The sequence below is a fragment of the Protopterus annectens genome, chromosome 8.part0, assembly GCF_019279795.1.
Source record: "Protopterus annectens isolate FY-2018-M chromosome 8.part0, PAN1.0, whole genome shotgun sequence".
NCBI classification, from domain to species: Eukaryota; Metazoa; Chordata; order Ceratodontiformes; family Protopteridae; genus Protopterus; species Protopterus annectens.
In genome coordinates, this window is record NC_056741.1 from 1,508,145,763 (window position 1) to 1,508,166,066 (window position 20,304).

Consider the following 20,304-nt stretch of genomic DNA (forward strand, 5'->3'; position numbering starts at 1 on the left):
GTGTTCTCAGTCAACATTTAACTTTTTGTTATATCTCCAGCACTTATTCTGATTTATATTGAACATTTAAGCTATATTATAAGGAGTGAAATGAGCCCTATGGGCACATTTTCCACAAAAATATTTTCAAAGAAGTAGTGCCAGCTTTATTATGAGGATTCAAAATAATTAACCTCTCTTTATAATTTAAATTAGGGACAGAAAATTTAGCATGTGTCTAGATTAAATACTTTGTAAGATAACTGAATGTTTTAAATGTTTGAAGATGAGATTTATACACTGATGAAATGCTTTACTTTCTGAATGTAGAATGCAATGCATTTTTGACTAATAAAATTTCTAGCATGTTTTATAAAAATCCATTTTTCCTTATTTAAATTACGTTTAAGCTGTAAGTCTTCTAGTGATAAGATATTTGTATAATTCGTGCAGCTACTAGAAAACCATATTATTAGACCTTCTTTTATCAGTATTAATTTTACAGTAAACCCTAATGTATTATATAGGGGAAAAAGTAAAAACGCAGCACTTCACTTGACGATATTTAAAAATATAATTCTAATAAATGCTCAAAATATTATTTAAATATTTTGATTCTGTTGGAGTGTATATGTATTATAGTGGAGATAGGTATGATAATTGTCAATTTATTACTTGTTAAGCTGGGTTGTATTAAGCAAGGTGTTATTAAACAATTATCAATATTTTTCCTTATAGCATATGAATCCTCTATCCGGTATACTATAAATAAAGAATATATGGCATATATTTAAATATCAAATAAATCATTGCCTCTACTGCGCTAAGATCTTGGGCCATATTCTAAAAGAGGTGATTTGTCTGCCCTGATTCAAAAAGACCTACCCCCAGATTCTCAAAAGCTTGCACGGAGTGCAAGATTGGTGCAGGAGCTCGAGCAGGCAATATGTCTGCCGTGCAATCCAGGAACAGCCTGCAGGAGTGTGCACGAGCGTTCCTGCACTAATCTTGCACGGACTAAGCCCTGGTATGTAAATCACCCCATTTGCAGGTAAAATCCATGCAAATGAGGTGAATTTGCAATCCAGAAAGCTCGCAACAGTCCATGCAAGATTTCTGCAAAATCCAAAACGGAGCTATGACAGCTCCAAATAAAGGCTGCATATCATGTAGTAAGCATGCCAATGGCCAGGTATAAGGCAACTAGCATTGCAAACAGTGAACAAAATTAAAAAGTCAACTTTTATTTTTTAGTAGTCAATCTTGGCTGTTTAAGCATAGGGCAGCAGCGCACAAACAGGATCGGGGGGAAAATAATAAAATAAACCTAAAATAAGCATTCTAACTAAAATCAGTATTCTGCCATGCAAGCCATTGGCAGGCAGAAGACAACCTGGCCAGTGAGTAGTGGTTGCTAAGGGGGGAGGCTCAGTGTGAGACATGTAACTATGCATTAGCAGGCAATCCTATGCAAACGAGGGGAAGGATAATGAATCCCAGTTCTCCCCAGCATGTGAGTCAGATCCCAACAGTGTAAGAGTAGGAATAGCTTGGTGCAAGGCTAGGAGTTAGGTGACATCATGGGGGGTGTGTCAGGCATACTGTAAGTGGATTGGAGCCCTGTGGCTCGGGTTTGCTCCTAGCTCAGCACAGCTAAGCTAGGGGGTGTGTCTAAACCTGCCTAGCACTCTTTACAAAGCCTAAGCGGGTGTGCGTGCCGTGCACCGGGTTTTACAGGAAGAAAAATGAAGTTAAACCAGGAAATAGCAGTACTGTGCACATCTGAGTACTCTGTTTGCGCGGCGTACACACGGGGCTTAAACAGGGAGGCAATGGGAAGGGAAAACAGCAATAGGAAGGTAATCAAGGAGAACTAGCTTAGCTGGCAGGTGAAATGTATCAGATTCAGCCAATTACACAGGCAGCAGACCAGCCCAGCCCAGAACACTACTATAAACTAAGCAAACACCTTCCCTTCTGGTTTTTCCCAAACTCTAAACCACTGGTGTATACAAGCGGGGAAATTTTAACAAACAAACCTACAAAATAAGAAGGGCTGCAGCAGGCAACATAGAAAAACATGTGCAAGAGGCTGAGGGTGGTGAGGATGTGAATGCTGCTGAACAACCCACAGTGAGGAGATGGAGAAGAGTGTACAGACCCAGGGTAACCTACCAGGAGCTACATGAGCTGGAGATAGTGGAGCACTATAGGGTGGACAGAGACCTCCTACAACAAATTGTTGAGCTGTGCCAGCCACACCTGACACACCAAATTGACTGAGGGGAATCCATCCCAGTGGATACCAAGGTATGTGTAGGCCTAGGTATACTAGCCACGGGTGCCTCCCAAAGCACAACTGGGTATCCCCAGATCATGTGGATCTCACAGGCATCAGCATCCAGAGTATTCCACCAGTTCCTGGATGCCATGTCAGCACATGTCAGTGAGCACATATATTTCCTCAAGACCCATGAGGTGTTGACCAGCAATATGCATCACTTCCACCAAATAGCAGAATACCCTGGGGTAGTGGGTGCTATAGACTGCATGCACATACACATCAAAGCACCATCCAGTGAGCATGGTTGGGCCTACATAAACTGCAGGGGCATCCCTCCATCAACTGTCAGGTCGTATGTGATGCCCAGGACATTATAATGAATGTGTGTGCTGGCTGCCCATGAAGTTATGAATATTCCAACGTATGGCATCTGACGCAGCTGTACCAGAGATTTGCCACTGGGGACATCCTCTACAGTCATCTAGTGGGGGATGCTGGGAACACACTGGAGCCATGGCTGATGACACCCATCAGAAATGCACACACACCTGAACAACAATGCTATAACGAGGCACATGCACAGGCCAGACATATAATATAGCATGTGTTTGGGATGCTCAGGTCATGGTTCCAGTGTCTGGACACATCCGGTGGAGCTTTGCAGTATCCACCAGCTACATGGACCCAAATTGTTATGGCATGTGCTATGCTACACAATATGATCCTGCAGAAACAGCTGCAGAGGAAACAGCATGTGGCAGGAACACACTGCCCCCACCAATGCCAAGGTCTGCACAGGCACAGAGTGACCCGGAGGAGGAACAACCTGAGTCTGCCCCAGTAGGCAGATGGAGGCATGCCCATTATGCCATGGCTGTGGCAAAGAGGCAATGCATAGCACATGCACTGACACAGTAGGGACCCAGGGAATTACACCTCTCTCTGACTCACACATACAGTAAAAGGGATGCCAAAAACAACACTACCTGTGCTCAACCATGCATAGGGAGTGTACTATGTGCATCTGACATAGTCAGCCCTCCATCACCATCTGCAAGTCTGACACACCCTCAAGGTAAGTAATCAACCTACCAATTGCCAAATGGAGTAGAATGTGTTGTTACCTGTAGCTATGGTATGGATGTGAGCATGCAAGGGAATTGGATGGCTGAATATTATGGCAGCAGACAGTAGACATCCATAGTGGCACCATGACATCTGTAACACATACTGGAGTCACCATAGTAGCCAGTACTACACAGAGTGACAAAACCCACTGCATAAAATGTGCTGAGCAACATGTGTGTCCATATGACCAACACATACCAGTCAGGACAGTTCACATACCCAACAACAGTCTCAGCCAGCAGGACAGGTGTAGACAAACCTAAACAGAGCCTGTGACATGGCCCCTGAATGATGGCTATGGTTAACCTCCCCCCCAGGCCTATACAGACAGACCACAGCAGGGTAAGCAGCGGGACGATAGTTCTGAAGGGTAGGAAGTCAGACAATAATATGTAGGGCAACCAGAGCCACAATCTGTAGTACACTTGTATGCCTCTAGTCAACATGATAGTTAGCAATACAGAACAAAATGGAGTACATGACATACCAGTACAGTCATAGCAAATGTGTACAAGTGTCACTTGTGCCCCCCACATCCTACATAGTAATGTAATAACAGTCAGGTGTGCCCCCAACCCTATGTAGAAATGTAGAAATAGTCAGGTGTGCCCCCTCCCCCCATCATACATAGCAATGTAATAACAGTCAGGTGTGCCCCCTCAATCCTGTGTAGAAATGTATTAATAGTCAGGTGTGCCCATCCTACATAGTAATGTAATACCAGTCAGGTGTGCACCCCCACTCCTGTGTAGAAATGTAGATACAGTCAGGTGTGCCCCCCCTGCCATGCAGAAATGTAGTAACAGTCAAAGCCAAATAATCGATGGATATTCAGTAGAGACAGAATGCTACCTGTCAGTGTACAACACAAAGGTCAGCACTGCAGCACAAACTACCTGGACACAATCCACACATTCATTACAAATGGCCATATTGGGCATGCTCACACACTTAAACACATGAAGGTCATGTATGCAAACACCAGTGGACCAGACATATCTGGCAGTTGTTAGTGCAGACACTCATCAGTATGCACCACTCATGCCTTGCACACACAGTGGATAGAAATACAGACATATACATCAGGACAACACACTATAATAAGCTAAAGGTAGACATACATAGATGTGTGGAAGAGGGTGACTGTGACAAGGAGCCATCCAGGCATGTCCCACCCAGCACACAGCCAAGGGGCCCCAAACACATGAGGTGCAGATGTCACTCACTGCAGATACTAGCCACCAGTATCTGTCAGCATTACAGACTATGTGGTGCATGTGCCAGCTGTGCAAGATGACTGTATACACGTACCTGTGACATATGACCCAGTGTGTGCCCGTATGTGGCGTGTCAACCCCTAGATGAATGGGTTATGGCCCATGCACACACACACACACTGCCCTTCCCATAGTCCTACTATGACAAGCCTGCTGAGGTCATCCAATGTGAAATACACCTTTGGGAAATTTGTAGCCCTGTAATCTCCATGGTGTGTCCCATAACTGCGTACTGCTCAGGGGTGGCTCGTGGCATCGGACTGCTGGACTGCAGCCCCCTCAGCTAAAAAGTAAAGTGTGAGAAAAAATGTAAAAAAAAAAATAATAATACCTTTTTTTTGTTTAAAACAAACTTCGAGTCCGCAACTCGGAAGAACGCGCATGCGCACTTTAACCGCCTCAGGCTGCAGCGGTTTTAAACAGCTTTTTTTTTTGTTTTCATTGCAGCCCGGAGGAGTAATTAATGTATCATTGTGATGCCCAGAAGTCTATGCGGTTCCAAACCGCATAGAATTGAAGGCTCGACTCGGCGTCCGCAGGCACATCATGACGTGCTTGCTGGACTAAATGCTGCTGATTGGTTGTCGCTCTCTTCCCGGGCTTTATGTGCTGGGAAAAGAGCGAGAATCAATCAGTCAGTTGTGGGCTTGTGGAATGTGGATTGATTCGTTACTGTGATTAAGCAAGGAGTCCGATTTTATTAATAATTTAATTTGGTATTGGATTTTTTAATTTTTTTTTTATTTGGGTGGTAATATCTGTGCTGTGCAGCCTGTGCTAGCCTAGCCTGAAGGAAGAACAGAAGAAGAAAGAAGAAGAAAGAAAAGAAGTTAGAAGAACAGAGTGAAGGTGATGCAGAAGTAAAGTAAGTATTGTAGCTCATGATTCACTTTTCCAACTGTTTGATTGATTGGTCCATTGCAAACTGTACCTTCAGCTGTTTGTTGCCCTCCTGTCCCTATATCCCACGTAAAATTTTTCAGAGATGTTCAGTACAGTTATGTCTTCTTCCATGTGTATAGAAGAAGACTTGGGTGATTAATGTTCACATTTATAGACATGGAATTTTTTTTTTTTGCATATGCACATTACTGCCTTGTGTACTGGAAGTGAAACAGTTTAGTATGACTAGCAATGTTTTCATGTAGCTCATGTCAGATGTAGGTGATCGAGGAATACAAATGCTAAGGCGATTAGATAGATGTATTAACAGATATGATAATTGTTTTGGTTATATAGTTAGAGTGGATGACTTGACATTTGTTACACTGATGTGTTGGGATTATTGATATAATGTTGGAGGATTTATGTCTGTACCAAAAAAGCAAATTACATATATTTTGAATCTAGTAATTATTTTATAACTGCTAAGTATGATTTGTTTGTAAATAATTTTACATGTCATCTTTAGAATTTAAAATGTCTATATTATTTTCAAGTTTGAAAATAAAACAAATGTTAAAATAGCTTTGTCTCTATATTTTTGGATGCATGTTGTGTGTAACATATTTTGTATTGTGTGATTCTACTGAGATTTTATTTAAATTAAATCAAAGAAACTGTAAATTGGAGTCTCACCCCCTCCTAACTGAAGTAACTGGTTCACTGTCACCCAAGACCCAACTGTTCCTACTTCACTATTGTGTAGCACTAAGACCTACTACTATTCTATTATCTTTCTGAGTTTATAAGAGCAATATTTAAAAATTGTCCTTATTTTGGGCCTTCGTCCCACTTCTATGTATGGCTTTGTCCAGATTTCTTGCTCTCAGGTTGAGAGGTATGATTGTCAGAGCCATCACCATCAGCCAGAGACATTTCAAATTGTGACATACTTGTTGCACCCCACTCCCCCATGTAGTGACTCTGGATGTGTCCAAGCAAGGGAAGGAGCAGTTATGCAGTGTAAATGTGCAGAGTACCCCCCCCCCCCATCCAAAGTAGGCACAAGTACTGCAGTGGCTTTTCATCTGTCCTTGATTTTGCAGAATGTTCTGGTTTTCTGTCATATTTTTATACTGTTGATTTATGCTTCTTATTATTCAGAAAATGCATGGTGTCACAGTGCCCTGTTGCTCTGTGTTTAAGTAGCAATGCTTTAATGACCATCAGGTAAGCTTGTCTGAGATTGTAAGATGCAAGTAACCTTTAATAAACATACTGTTAAATAATTACCAACACTGAAAGCCTTTTGTTGTTGCCATGGAGAATATTTACATAACTAGATAATGTACAAGCCTTAGGTATTGAAATGCATATGACAGTATTTGTAATAAAGGACAGGATTACAGTATTTTCGAAAGCTCATTACATTTGTTGGAGATTTGCAGTCATCTTTGCAGGCTTTACCCGTAAACTAAAAGAATGCCAATCATGTGTGGTCCATAACCTGTACAGTAATCCTTTAAGTTGTTTGCTTTTCATTTTTTACTTTGATCATGTTTTCCTCATGAAACAAGTAGATAGTTGTTGTCAGGCAGCAGATCTTTTTTGGATAAGAAACATTTTTACAAGTGGGGGTATCACAGAGATTGCTACTTTCAGCATCTTACTTGGTACTTTTATAAAGCTGAATATAAATTATAATTAGAACTGTAGTGCAAGGAGAAGCTTGTTTTTTTATACTTGATTTTGACTGGTATTCCAGTAATGTATTTAAGAAGTAATTTATTTTTTCATGCCTCACAACATTTTTGTTTCCATCTAGATATTAAGTAAGCTCTCATGTAGCCAATGCATTGAAATATTTTTATTCTTCTACACTTCATTTTGTCTTGATTGGACTCTCATAATGACGGTTTGGCACCCAGGGCAGTGTATTTAGTTTTTGTGGTTTGCTACTACAGGTGTGGGTGTGTGTGTGTGTGTGTGTGTGTGTGTGTGTGTGTGTGTGTGTGTGTGTGTGTGTGTGTGTGTGTGTGGTAGGGAATACCTCAGGCTTGAAACCTGTACCTTGTATGCAGATATTAAAGACCTGAATTCCCTACCCATCAACATTTATAAAAAAAAAAATTGCAGATTTTTGCCTCATATTTGATCTGATCTGTTCCTCATAATATCTGTGGTTTGTAAATGTTGCAATGCTTGATATTTGATGGTGCAGTGGTAGCATTGTTGCCTCACAGCTGCTGGTTCTCAGGTTTGATTCTTTGCTGGGGTGCCTTCTTTGTGGGGTCTCTATCTTCTCCCTGTGTTTGTGTGGGTTTACTTTTGTGTTCTCCCATGTTACAAAGACATGTCTGCATTATTTCTTCCTGGGCCTCTGCTGAAATTTTTTTTGTTCCAAGTCAGACTGTCCTGATTAACAAATGTTAAATAAAATTGACAGGCATTTGAATTTCAGACTTCAGGTTTCTGAATATTTAATTCCTTGCATATTTGATGGTGCAGTGGTAGTATTGCTGCCTCACAGCTATAGGTTTTCTGGTTTGATTCTTGGCTGGGGTGCCTTCTGTGTGGAGTCTGCATCTCCTCTTTGTGTTTGTGTGGATTTGCTCTGGTACCCTGTCATTTTACAAAGATGTGTCTGCAGTATTTCTCCCTGGGTCTCTGCTGAAAATTGTTTTTGTTCTGTCAGCAGTAAAATTGACAGGCATTTGAATTTCAGACTTCATGTTCTTCAGAAAATACAAAGTAACACAACTGTAACACAACCTTTTATTCTAGCAATTTTCTAAGTTTATAAGATGAATATTTGAAATTTGTTCCTATTTTTGGGACTGTATTCCCCCATTATTGGCTTTGTCCAGGTGATTTGTGCTAAGATTGACAGCTATGGCAAGAACTGAATTCACTGAATATGTTTGAGGGCTGTATTCCCTCATTACTGGGTTTGTCCAGGTGGTTTGTACTAAGAGGTTGACAGCTATGGTGAGAACTGAATTCACTAAATGATAGCCATTTAATTTTCAGTCTTCCTCTCTTTTACAAAGCAGCTGATTTGGCGTAGTGGTATGTTGCTCTGACTGTTTTGCACAGGGACCTTGGCAGTAAAATGTATGGTGGTAACGCAGCATTTCTCTTTCACAAAGCAGCTGATTTGGCGTAGTGGTATGTTGCTCTGACTGTTTTGCACAGGGACCTTGGCAGTAAAATGTATAGTGGTAACACAGCATTTTATTCTAGTAACTTTCCAAGATTATACAATCAATGTTTAATGTGTCCCTGTTTTTTGGGCTTTTAACCCCCCTCCCCAAATACAGTTTGGCTTTTTGCAGTTTTCTTGTGCTGAGAAGTTGAGATGCAGTTGAGTATTGAGTAGATTTTACAAGAAGCTGAGAGCTGCAGGGGAACAGAAGTTTAGTGTTGCTTAAGTGAAGTCAGTTTTCCTTGTCACTAGCACAACAGGTTGTGCACTTGCTTTTGATGCAGAAGGCTGTGGGTTCTACTCCTACAAGGGGTGGATGCTGCCGTACTGAGAATGTTCTCCTTGGTGAAGATACTAACTATGAGTCTGTTATCAGTTTGCCATCCATTTCCTCTTGCAATATTACTAGCTTATCATTTTTTTAATGTAATATACGCAATTTATTCCTGAGGGGCAACATACGCTTTATTTTTCAATGAAACCATGAAATATAAAGGTGTTTGCTAGCAGCAACCTCTTCATTAGTTACAGATTTCTTTAATGTGGAATTATTTAGATGACTTTTACTTCTTCAGAGATTGTGCATATAATAATGATAATGGAATGTAGAATTGTGCATATTTACTGATAATGGACTGTAGAATTGTGCATATTTACTGATAATGGTGGAATGTAGAATTGTGCATATTTACTGATAATGGTGGACTGTGGAAGTCTGAGTAAACTTTTGTGATAAATGTTCTGAACTGGGCAGTTTTGCCATTATGGGTGCATGCGTTTTGTTTCATTGCTTACTGGAAAAATGTTCAAAACAAATTTAAAATGCCCTCTAACAACTGTACTGTATTGTACAAGGAATATAATTTAGTACAATGAGGAAGGTGTATCAAAGAGCACATGTATGTTTCATATGTAAGGGGCCTATGATTTGAAAACAGCCCAAAATTAATCTTTATCTGCCACTGGCAAAATGTATTTTCTTTGAATGTGGGTTTCAATGAATGTGAGTTTCAAGGGCTAAGTTTTCATTGTGAGACTACATTGCTTTGTTTAGCAGATGACTTAGTGTTTGTGCTGTAAAATACAAAATTAAACTTTCAAATGAAGTCCAACTCATCATAGAAGTAAAGCAGTATGCACATTAGTGTTTATGGTAAATGGAGTGAAATAGCCAAGTAATGGCTCATTGGAATGGCTGCAGAGGCTCCATTCAACCATGATTTTGTCAGGGGGGAAGGGCAATAAACTCAGACAGGCCCAGCTGAACTAAACCTCCCAAATTTCCAGATTTTCAAAGAATAAATAGATTTTTGCTTCTTATTTTTGGTTTGTTCTTCATAAAATTTGTAGTTTTCTGGCAAATCATTTAGGAATTAAGTCACTAAATGATACACTGAGTTTCAGACTTCATAACCTTCAGAAAAATACATGCTAAAGTAAGAACTGTTATTCTATCAACTGTCTCAATTTATACAAGAGCAATTTTTAGTACTGTTTATATGTTCCCCCAATATATTTGGCCTTGTTCAGATTTACTGCATTAACAGGTTGAGAGGTACATGCAAATAAATTGCTTTATAGAATTAGGCATAGCCAACCTCTCAACTGTCCCTGATTTTTGGCTCAAAATGTTGCTCTTCCCCCTAATAATCCCTCCGCAAAATAGCAATTTTGGAAGAAAACATGGAGGGTTTACAATTAATAAATAACTGTAATAATCAAAGTTATAGATTACTTGAAATGCATGTAGATTCTTTTATTTTGTCAGCTGCTCAAGTTAGCAGTACTAATATTAAAGTGTCCCTTCTTTGACAGGTTCCCAGCTGTATTGTGTGGCTATTTTATATTTTTGCATCACATTGTTGGTCCATTTTTCATAAAATTGTGTTTTTTGGCAAATTAGTGACAAATCACTAAAGACTGAAGTTAGAAAATAATGACAGACATTTGAGTTTCAGATTTTATACCCTTCAGAAAATTCATACCAATGCAAGACCTATTGTATTATCTTTCTAAGTTTATTAATATTTAAAATGTTTCCTTATTTTTGGACCTTTGTCCCACTTCTGTGTATGGCTTTGTCCAGATTTCTTGCTCTGAGGTTGAGAGGTATGACAAATGTGTCAGGGCCATCACAGTCAGCCAGAGACATTTCAAATTGTGACATACTTGTTGCACCCCACTCCCCCATGTAGTGACTCTGGATGTGTCCAAGCAAGGCAAGGAGTAGTTATGCAGTGTAAATGTGCAGTGCCCCCCCCCCCCATCCAAGGTAGACACAAGTACTACAGTGGCTTTTCATCTGTCCTTGATTTTGCAGAATGGTCTGATTTCTGTCATATTTTTGTACTGTTGATTTATGCTTATTACTCAGATTTATGCTTATTTCTCAGAAAGTGCCTGTTGCTCTGTGTTTAAGTAGCAATGCTTTAATGACCATAAGGTAAGCTTGTCTGTGATCATGAGATGCAAGTAAGCTTTAATAAGCATACTGTTAAAGAATTGCCAACATCGAAAGTCTTTCTGTTGTTGCCATGCAGAGAATACTTGACTAGATAATGTATAAGCCTTGGGTATTAAAGGACAGAATTCCATTATTTTAAAAAGCTTATTACACTTGTTGGAGACTTCCAGTCATCTCTACAGACTTTACCCGTAAACTAAACAGAATGCCAATCATGTGTGGTCCATAACCTGTACAGTAATCCTTTAAGCAATGTATCTTGAGCTTGTTTCTTGTTTGCTTTTCATTTTTTACTTTGATCATGTTTTCCCCATGAAACAAGTAGATAGTTGTCAGGCAGCAGGTCTTTTTTGGATAAGAAACATTTTTACAAGTGCGGGCATCATAGAGATTTCTACTTTCAGCATGTTACTTGATACTTTAATAAAGCTCAATATAAATTATAATTAGAACTGCAGTGCAAGGAGAAGTGGTATGAGTTGAGTGCTTCTGGTTTTTCTTACACTTGATTTTGACTGGCATTCCAGTAATGTATTTAAAAAGTAATTTATTTTTTAATGCCTCACAACCTTTTGTTTCCATCTAGATATTAAGTAAGCTGTCATGCAGCCAATGCATTGAAATATTTTTATTCTTCTACACTTATTTTTGTCTTGATTGGACTCTCATAATGATGGTTTGCCACCCAGGGCAGCGTATTTAATTAAAGTTAGTTTTTGGGGTTTTGAGCATAGCTCCTCCCCTTTCTAGTTGACCCCACCTATTCAGCTGTCTCCTGCAGCCCCCCTTTGATTTGAAGTCACCAGCCGCCACTACTACTGCTGTAGTGTGATAAACTTGTTTGGTAGTTCTAACCCCATATTTGGCAACTGTGTGTTTGTGTGCATGTCTGACTGTGTAGAGAGCAATGCTTTTTAGGGTACTCACACTCCTTACAATTCATATACTCAACTTTGGCAAGGCTGCTGATGCCACCCACCTAGAAATACACCTCTAGGAATGTTGTAGCCCACTAATCTCTGTAGCATGTCCTGTAACTTCGTATTGCTGTAGTGTGATAAAGTAGTTAGGTAGGTGTTCTAATCCCAGACATGGCAAGTGTGTGTGTGCCTGCCTCTGTAGAGAGCAATGCTTTTGATGGTACTCACACTCCTTACAATTCATATATTCAACTTTGGCAAGGCTGCTGATGTCACCCACCTAGAAATACACCTCTGGGAAGACTGTAGCTCAGTAATCTCTGTAGCGCTTGCTATAACTGCATCCTGCTGTAGTGTGATTTAGAACTGTGGTAGGGTTCCATCCCCACCCATGGAATTTCTGGATGTTTTGTGTGTGTGTTTCAATGTCTGTGTAGGGAGCAATGCATTATAGGCAAGTCACACTCAGTACATTTCAAATGGCCTACTTTAGCAATCCTGCTGATGTTATTCATTTTGAAATATACATTTGGAGAAGGCGTTCTCCAGTTATCCCCGTTGTGCGCCCTATAACAGCTCCATGCTGTAGTGTGATATAGACCTCTGTCAGGGATTCTATACCCACCCACCCATATCAGTTGTGGATGTTTTGCGTGTGTCACTGTCTGTGTAGGGAGCAATGCATTTTAGGCTAGTCACACTCACTACAATTCAAATGGCCTACTTTGGCAATCCTGCTGATGTCATCCAATGTGATATACACCTTTGGGGAAGGAGTACTCCAGTAGTCTCCATGGCACGTAGTATAACTGCGTAGTGCTCTAGTGTAATAAACTAGTTAGGTAGGGGTTCTACTCCCAGACATGACAGGTGTGTGTGTGTTTATAACTCATATCCTGTATGGAGGTGGTTGTGAGTGTGCGACACCTATGGCCAATGTGGAGCGGGTTTTGCATATTTCTTATATGGTGGGTCTACTATATATCACAATGTCCACCATACAGGGATAACAGATGTGAAATAGCTGAGAGGCTGGGGTGCAAAACCATACCCATACATGTGACATCAAGGCCAGGCAATCACAGTTAGCAACCCCAGTATTACCCAGAGCACACTCCCAACCCATGTCTCATACATACACACATGCCTAGGCAACAGCCAATATATGGGTAGTACACTGCATATTGGCCACAGATAGTGACTATGGGGTGATAGCTGTGGGCTACAGATGGCATGGCACCCTGCCCATCTGCCCAATATGCACATACATGCAGACAGTGCACCTTCCCCATGTTCCCCAATGGACACCTGCAACACCTGTGGTGCCTTCACATGTGACCCACAAAGGACATACCATGCCTAACAACATGCCCTGTATTGACAGATGCCACTGACACCAGGGAATGCCATTACCATGCTATCAATGTAGGTGCAGGGTAAACCTGCTGTCATTTACCAGTTCCCACCACAGGTGGGCGAGATTGGCACATCTGATGATAATCTGTGTTCACAACATGGGCCAGACACCCCAGGTACAGTTCCACATGTCACTGTACATGCATGTGGGAGGTGTGCACATCCCAGACACCATCCAGGACATGGACTAAGGAACACATACATGGCAAGAAATGCACAGCATTGGACACACAAAATAGTCACCCAGGTGACTGGAAGGGGGATACATTACTCACCTGTCTGGGCAAATGCAGACACTACAGCCCTGAGCCACAATGCAGACCATTGTCATGTGGCCTGATGCCAAGGTATACCCATTGACTAGCCTTATACAGCCATCTGGCACAGTCGACCACCACACACCCATGCAGACATGCACCCATACATGTCAGTACTGGCACCTTGTGTGTTTGTGTGTGTTGTATGGTGCATATGTTGACATCCACACTCCATATAACCCCCGTTGGCATACTGAAGCATGCTGTCTGATGTCAGACACCTCGCCCTACCCATTGTCCATACAACTTCCGTATGACCCATGTGGTGCTTGTGATACCTGCACAGTGATGTGTTGTGGCAATTCTACTACTGATGAGTTGTAATCCTGGCCCTGCCACGTGTTTCAATGTGAGTGCAACCCTGTGAGAGTGTGGTTGTGTTGACATTGCCACAGGCTCATGCAGACAGGCACGTGTACGTCACCTACCGTATAGCTACCGTATCCCTGTTGCAGATGTCACTCACCATCACATATATGTTCTGAGGGCTCCATGACAGGTAACCCATGTGGCACATCCAGTAGCTGCATAGAACTGTGATAGCACACCATAGTCGTTAGAGGTTTGATACCCTGTGCTTAGGTTTCACTCTCTCACCCCTCCCTGACTTGTCTTTGCCTCTGTCTGCCTCTCCCACTCCCTCTCTGGTGGATGTGTAGACTTACACCTGCTTTGCTTAGGCAGCAGCATGTGTATTTTAAGTGATGCTCATGATCAGCTGATGGCCTCTGCATGAATTGCAGCCCTCCCCTAGCTGACTGCATGTGGAACAGCTGTGGTAACATTCCCATAGCCAATTGCATGGAAACACACTCCAATATCTAGGTACATCATGTTGGTGTTGGCCCTTTTCATTCACTGTGAGCAGGAACTAGATCTGTTGTTTGGCAAACAGCATCTCAGATGGATTGGGGATTTACCTCCAACAACATACACTGTGGAAACAGGGCAACACACAGTAGGGGTATGTGCTTGACCTGACTACAGACTGTAAGTGCTGCTATACTGCATTTGGAGTAATGTTGGTTTAACAGTGTGTGTGTGGATATGGCTGTCCTACCTGTCACAATATCTGCCATGTCAGTTCTATGTTTATGAGGAATCTCCATCTGCAGGGTCATCTGCAGACTGAGCAGTGTGTTGTGCCTTTGGTTTCATGTGTTACCCATGGAGTTTCTATCTGTGGACTGCAGAAGTTAATGTGAGGATTGCAGTCTGTAGATGGTGAAAGCCATGACAGTTACAGCTACATATCCCTCATAGGACATATGTTGCAACAAACCCTGTTACAACAGTAAATGTATGAGGTTATCACAGCAACATGTCAATATTGGCCCTGTATATGTGCTTCCAGCCACAACTCTGTCAACCTGTGTACATATGTCATGCATGAAGAGGTGCATATGTGCTGTTCACCATAATGAGTGTCATCATCTCTGAGAACAAGTCAGGGAGATATCAGACTACTACACGTTATGTACAGTAGGGGTTATATTTGATGACATAACCTGGACATACTGTGGTTGTTTGTACAGTACTGAGGTCTGTGTACTTATGGTGAATGTCGACAGTGTGTGTCTTGTTAATATGTACCTTGGCCTGTGTACAGACTGTGGTAGTTGTCAACGTCCTACGTCCTGTCCTATCTGATGTTACATGCTGTTCAACTGTATGTTACCATATTGGCTTACATCTTTGTAGGACCATGCACACACATGTCCCATACCACAGTCAGCCGTCAGACTAAATTGTGTAGTGGCCCAGTATATGTAGGGTTAGTGTGTGAGTGGCACATATGAGGATGGTGTTGAACAGATAGTCCATATACTGTAATATTATGCTAGCTTGCCATATGTGGCTGTGGCTGTGTTCTCATTGGTTGTGGTTATGCACTTTCACATAAGTGTATCTTACCCTGTGTTGTGACATTCCTGTACAGCCTGCTATATATGCAGGTACATGTGCATTCCCCCATAGGAGATTTAGGTCAGTGTTGAGCCAGTCTGCCTGTAGCCTGCACAGTGCATTGTTACATGCCTAGCAGCTTAGTGTACTTACCCAGTGAGATGTCATGTGCAAATACTTGCCAGATGTACTGCTGCCAGGCCTCACTTAACAGTCATGTATGTCAGACAGAGCAGTGGGATGCTGTACAGCTGTATGTCAATATCTAGTGGGTAGAATGTGGCCATGGCACCCCTGTACCAGCGGTTATTACGTGACAGGCCAGACAAGGGTGTGTGAATGCATATCCTATGGTGGCATATGTATACCAGTTGTTATGTGTTATACCCATCTACATGAATGTTAAAATCCATATTGTCAGGAATGGTACACATATTTTTCACTAAGGGGTTCTGTGTATACCTCTGGACTGTACAGAGTGTGTCAGAATGTCCACACATATTGGCCAATATCTCTGCTGCAGTCAACAGGGGCAGTATGTGCTAGCAGCGGCACTTTACTATGATGTCCTTAGGATGTCTGCCAGTAGCCAATGGCACACATGTGGAAAGCAGATGTGACCTCCCACATACACCATGTCTGTGAAGACAATCCCAGTTACAGTAGCAATAGTATATAGAACTGTAATAGTACACAAATAAAAGTTTTCCATCCCTGCAAACCTGTGTGTGGTGTTTTTTTCCTATGACCTCTCTGTGGGTATATGCTGCAGGCAATGATTGCCATTTGTATGGGTGGCCCATACAGTGTCCAGTTGTTCAGGTATGAACTGTAGACATAGTGGCTGTTCCATATTTTGTGCACCTTCTACATATGTATCTTACTGTACATATCTCTGCGTTTGCATGTCTAGTCACATGTATATCTATATATATGTCATTTTATATATATATATATATATATATATATATATATATATATATATATATATATATATAAGTATATCTGTATCTGCAGATATGTGTCTGTGTATCTGTATCCTGGGGATGTTGACAGCTTCCACATTTTATAATTCCTATGGGAGCCGGACTGTACTGCATGGTATGTTACCAATACCAGCCTGACATCATACAGGTGGGATGTAGTACTATTAACATCTTGTGCCCATGTCATGTCAGGTCCTTGTTATAGGATCTGCAACACCTGGTAGTGTATTGCAGGCCGGATGTGTTTGGCTGGGGGGTATGCCTATTTGTAAATGACGTATATTGTTTGGGACCTCTCAACCCCATTACCGGTGCATGTGGACATATTTCATTTTGTTAATCTACCATTGCTATCTACAGATGTATGGCCACATATACCTATGTAGATATATATATATATATATATATATATATATATATATATATATATATATATATACAGTCAAAACTATGTATTCCTTCATCTCTTCACTAACTTTACTTCTTCTTATCTTGTACCTTCTATCAAGATACGAACACCAAACACTCTTAGGAATTCCCTTTCCCAAGGCTCACACTGCCACACATACACACTTTCCCCCTAACACAATAGTACCCTCTCCACCCTGCAAAACACTAGGTCTCTATAAAACTCATCTAACCCTTCACTACCCTAGCTCAACCAAAAATAAATCTCACCTCAAATTACTATGCAAACTCCATAGATTCCTAGAGCACCTAAAACAATGTATTACCCAACATGGTGACATTCACCCGAATCCAGGCCCTACCACCAATTGTGATTCTGTCACCTCAACATTACCCCAAGCTCCTATTAACTCCCTCCTCATCTTTCACCTTAACCTGAGAAGCATAAACAATAAAGTACATAGCTTACATGCTATGATAGCCACACATTCCCCAGATATCTTGTGCCTATCTGAAACATGGCTCAAACCTGCCACAAAGGATGAAGAAATTCTCCCACCTGGCTATAATATCTTAAGGATGGATCGAATAACCAAAAGGGGCGGAGGAATAGCTGTAATGTTTAAGAACAGATTTAACATCATTAGGAACCCACTGCATCCTCCCCAGGTCTCTAACACAGAAATTATTGCACTAAAGATTTGCATTAACACCCAAAAATGCATCAATCTTGTTGTAATCTATATTCCACCAGGGAAGAACCTTGAAAACCTAGAGCAAACTTTAAGTTGGTTAGCCACCAACTACCCTCAAGAAACTATAGTACTGGGGGATTTCAATATTGACTGGTCCCACTGCTCCGCCAAGTCAAATCCCCACCCAATCAATCTATATGGCTTCTCCCAAAATATTACATCTCCAACTAGAATTGGTAATACCCAGCAAAAAGAGAGCACAATTGACTGGATTCTCACCAATAAAGATCCGAACAACTATACCACTGGTACCCTCCCTAATGACCTTAGTGACCACCTTGTCACTTACATTTTAAAACACAAACTTTCTTGTACCAACCCGCCCTTATACAAACTTGTTAGAAATAGAAAAAAGTTTAACCCAGAACTATTCCTTGCGGAACTAAAATCCTGCAATTGGTCTATCCTAAATACTCTACCCCTAGCCGAGAGCGTGTCATACTTCAATGACACATTCTTAAACATTCTCAACTCTCATACCCCAAACCGACAAATTAGAACCAAAGACCGCATAGCTCCCTGGTTAACAAGAGAAACCAAAACAAAAATTAAACTCCGCGACCAGGCTTGGCACAAATGGAGAGATACCAAAACTCCCCTAGACCGTACTTTATTTCAACAACTAAGAAACTCTACGAAATCATACATAACTCGTGACAAAAAACAGTATTTCTATCACCTCCAGGACAAACACCAGACTAACCCAAAAAAGTTCTGGGCTGGTTTTAATAACCTCCTCCATCCTGGTAAATCAACTACCCCAACCCCTGAGAATCTCACTGGTCAAGCACCAGAAGTGGTAGCAAACACCTTTAACACTTTTTTTACTGAGACCATCCAGTCCTTAGCCAATCATCTACCTACCTCTTCCCCCTCCTTAACTCTTCCTGATGACACACCTCCTCTCTCCTTTAACTTACAACCAGTTTCTACCTCCTATATTCATACCCTATTAAAAAAACTGAAACCGTCCACCCTAGCGTCCGATCGCCTCCCAGCGGAATACCTACAAATATCGTCTGATGTCATTGCCTATCCTATATCAATCCTGATCAATAGATCTATAACTGAGGCTACCATCCCCCCCATTTGGAAAATTTCATACATCATTCCACTTCATAAGGGAGGTTCCTCCACAGAAATATCTAACTATAGACCCATTGCAATATTGTCTCCGATACCTAAAATAATGGAACGGTGTGTTCACAAACAACTCCTACACTACCTCACCCTCAATAATCTCCTGTCTATAACCCAGCATGGCTTCCACCCCCACCATAGTACAACCACTGCCCTCCTCTCCTTTGTCGACTCAGTCAATAGTAACCGTAACAAAAAACTAACATCCTCTGCTCTCTTTCTCGACCTATCGAAAGCTTTCGATATGGTTAACCATCAGCTATTACTACACACCCTACAAATCCTCCATCTTGACAACTCAGCCCTAAGCTGGTTTAAGGATTACCTCACTGGTAGGCAACAAGCAGTCCAATGGCAAAATAGTCTATCTCACCTGCTCTCAAACAACATTGGTGTTCCACAGGGCTCCATACTTGGTCCCCTTCTTTTCTCTGTTTTCATAAATGATCTCCACACAGTCATCCCCAGAGCCACCTGCATTCAATATGCAGATGACTCAACCCTGATCTGTTCTGATCGGTCTCTTCAGAATCTCCAAGCAGCCACCCAACAATGTTTCGCTAAAGTTGAAAAATGGTTCTCCGACTGGAAACTCATACTCAGCCCGACTAAAACCAAGTTACTTCTATTTTTCCCCACATCCACCAATCCAGTACCCCAAGAACCCCCTCCTGACAATCCGAGGACCTTCTTTGTGGAATCCTTTAATGGCACCATCATTGAGCCCATCCCCTGTACCAAACTATTAGGTGTCACTATTGACCACAAGCTTAAATTCGACATGCACATTGCCCAAACCATTAAGTCAGTTAACAAGAAACTTGGCTCTATGTACAGAATCAAGAACTTTCTTACTCCTCATGCTAAATTAACCATTGCTCACTCCATCTCCTTTCCACCCTACTATATGCCTCACCGATACTATCATTCCTCAACAAACGTGAGCTTAATAACCTCTCTACCACCTACCATCATATTGCCAGATTTGTAACAGGCACACCCTATCGTACCCACCATTGCCTCAACCTCAAGAAACTAGGCTGGCTGGAACTGCCCAATCTTCTTAAACTAAACCAACTCACTGAAGCATTCAAAATAATTAATCAACTAGAGAAAACCCCCTCGCTGTGCAAAATCCTGACCCCCTACACCAACTTAAGTAGCCTTCGATCCTCAAACAGTATTCAGATACTAACCATCAAATCTAATAATATGGGCATGTTTTATGCTAACTCCAT